Below are 3150 nucleotides of genomic sequence, written 5' to 3' on the forward strand. Positions count from 1 at the left end.
TGTCAAAAGATTGATGTTCAGAAAAGTTTAACTCGTCTTATTAAAGTTGTACTTTTATTGAAAAATAATAATAACTATGCGTTAAATAATAAAAAAGAAAAGAAAAGGAAAGCCCAACTCCATAAATCATCATTAAAAATTTTATGTATATCAAATTCGTAAATAGATATTAACATGGTACCAACTACCAAACAACGCGACACATTCTGTCTTTTACAACAAAGAAATATCAAAGATGTGTACTTCCACGTCATCACATCCACCTCGTTTTACACTTATCACACACATAATGTTATATTAATACAATATAAATATTACAAACTCTATTATGAAATAAAATATAATAATGAAAGTGGGATAAACATACGGCAGAAAATGAAACAACAAATTACCGAACAAGATGGACAAGTCAACATCAATGTTTCCTAATGAAAATTTATGTCTTAATCCATCCTTGATTGAGGGGTCTAACAAGTATTTTATACATCATAATCATAAACATTTAGGTTTAATATGAAAGCCGGTTTGAATGAACGTCAACTTCCTAAATTTATTTTAAATTAAGGTTTTGGGGTCTTTGAACATGTCAACGTAATTATTAAGATTGATTAATTGGTGTTTCGTAATTAACTGTTGTGTAACTTACTACTGATCATTAGCACTGATAATTATTCACGATTGATGTTTAGTTTTCATGTAATTTTCATCAATCATGCAAATTCAAAGCAATTTCCGGGTAGCGATTTTCTATCGTGAGCATCAAAGGGAACCTCCAGGTTCATCGATGCCTGAAATAATAGCAGCCATGAACGAATGTGTAACTCACGCTTCCTAACTCATATCAATGTATATTTATGTTTTCCTTTTGGTCTTAAGTGAATCTCAATTAACCAAAAGAGTCGACAACACCAAAATCACCAACATAATCATCATAAGTTGTCAATTGTATCGGATTAGCGTGTGGAGTTTAATCAACTTCGAGTTAATCATTTCAATCATTAAACTTGAACACAACTCAAATATTTACTCGTATACAAAACATCAACCTTGGTTCAAACGCATTTGAATTTGTGTAACTTGAAGATGACACGTGTAACCCATTTATCCAAACGAGTCAAACGGGTTGATATGCATTCAAGTTATAAACGTGACATATGTGGGATTAAAAGTTTATAAAAATGAATTACATGAGTCAAATATGGGTTGATGTGTTTAACTAAACGAGTTAAACATGTTAACATGAACACTGCTCATCTAATTAAACGTGTTAAAATATCAATCCAGACATATATTAAACGGATTAAATATGACAACACAAACATGATTATTCGTGTCATGTCTCAATAAAATTTTGTAATATCGAATAAATATTTTAAACACATGCAAAACAATAAATAAGAAGAAAAAAATTTTAAATCTATACACAATGTTATTTATCATATTCTTTGTTCCCAAATACAATTACATATTATAACTTTTTAAAGCAATACATCCTTTTCATAAAAAAAGATTTTTATTAACGTACAATATTGAGATATTATGTGACCTATTAAAATACATCTGCAATTCTGCATACAACTACAATTCTCTTCCTCCTTAGGACAAGGTCACAAGGCCTTTTATAACACGATTAATAACTCGATTCATTTTCAATTAGGCGTTAGGTCTATCCCTACAACGCGATAAAGAAAGACCGTACTAAAATCTGGCCCATTAACATGATATTGCACACCTAACAAAAGGGGGGCCGGAACAAAGGCTGTGGGCCCATTACATTAACTTGCTCCCATTAACATGATATTGCACACCTAACAAAAGGGGGGCCGGAACAAAGGCTGTGGGCCCATTACATTAACTTGCATTGGAAGAAGGGGCCTGCATAAATCATGGCTAAAATGGCAACCGCTAATTCGCTATCAATATGTTACATTATGGTTCGGGCGGTGTTCGGGTTTGACCCGTATGTGATTATAAATCAAGTGATTACCATTTCATCATCAGTTGAAAACAATGTAACAGGTTGAATGTCAATATGCTTGACCACATTATAGCTGCATACAAAACATGCTTACACTCATAAAACCTTGAGGAGTTGCACCTCGAATATCAAGGGCTCCTTAACATGAGACAAAAGGCTGCGTCGAGGACCAAACTGCAACAAACAACATGAGTCACAATTTATATAAAAAGTTGTTCATAATGAATGCCATTACTTCCTTTTTTCGCCATGTTATTCTACTTTGTTATGTGTTTAAGTAGAGATAGCAAGATAGTGTAGGTCTCAAGTAACTATTCATTACTTAACCCGTTTGAGATCAAACACAAGCCCATATCAACAAACTCATATGCCGAGTCAAAATTGTCACCTTCGGTTTTAAAACATTTGCCTTACAAAATAACAATTTAATTAAAATGTGACTCATGTCAAATGGTGTACTTATAACTTATAAGTGACTAATAATGTAATAATATGGGCAAACCTCATCTGGAATTGGTCCCAAATTCTCATTGACATATCCTACAAAAGGAGGTATTAGTGCCCTTCTCTTACCTGAAATATAATGAATCATAGGTTAACCGGGAGACCATAAAAACAAAGTTTAAATTAGTCTAACAATCTATCTCTTTCGAAACTGTAAATACTAAGAACATCAAATGTAACTTCTGTTCAAGAGACAAGAATACAAAATTCATAACATTCTAAGATTTTGAGAGACTAAAAAACTAATTTATTATTATTAATTTTTTTTTTGGTAGGGGCTGGGTTTGAGGGTGTTAATGAAGTAGGTAAGTTTTCATTAAACCTAGCTTTTATTGTTAATAAATTAGGCAAGTTTTCATGCATTGTGGGCCATTGTTATTCTATATAAATTACAGAACAGTGCTAAAATAACAAGTGCAAAATTAAAAGTAACATACCTCCAGCCTTCATTCCAACTATGACTTCTTTCAAACCCTTTATAATCTGCCAATTTAAACAACTACTATATCAGTCACACAAAAATAATCCTTTTGTTTCCAATAAAGAGATGTGTCAACTTTTTTACAATTTTCAAGCTAAATTCATCTGAACACCTTCTTGTCCACTTTTTAATTAACTATTAATGCGTTAATAAAAATTACAAAAACAATATCATTACAACAATGGGA

General features: G+C 31.7%; 1 long non-coding RNA gene across 1 annotated transcript; it reads right to left on the reverse strand.

Annotated features, from left to right (window-relative positions):
• Nucleotides 1–2060: 2060 nt before the first annotated feature.
• LOC143596848 (uncharacterized) lies at nt 2061–2982 on the reverse strand. The gene is made up of 3 exons (XR_013146793.1): nt 2920–2982; nt 2481–2551; nt 2061–2152 (listed from the first exon to the last, which is right to left on the reverse strand). It is a non-coding gene; the product is annotated as an uncharacterized LOC143596848 (long non-coding RNA).
• Between the last annotated feature and the right edge of the window lie 168 nt (nt 2983–3150).

This window comes from Bidens hawaiensis, unplaced genomic scaffold (genome assembly GCF_021521415.1).
Source record: "Bidens hawaiensis isolate Kalapana, Puna unplaced genomic scaffold, B.hawaiensis_p1.1 tig00047112_1, whole genome shotgun sequence".
In the NCBI taxonomy this organism is placed as follows: Eukaryota; Viridiplantae; Streptophyta; class Magnoliopsida; order Asterales; family Asteraceae; genus Bidens; species Bidens hawaiensis.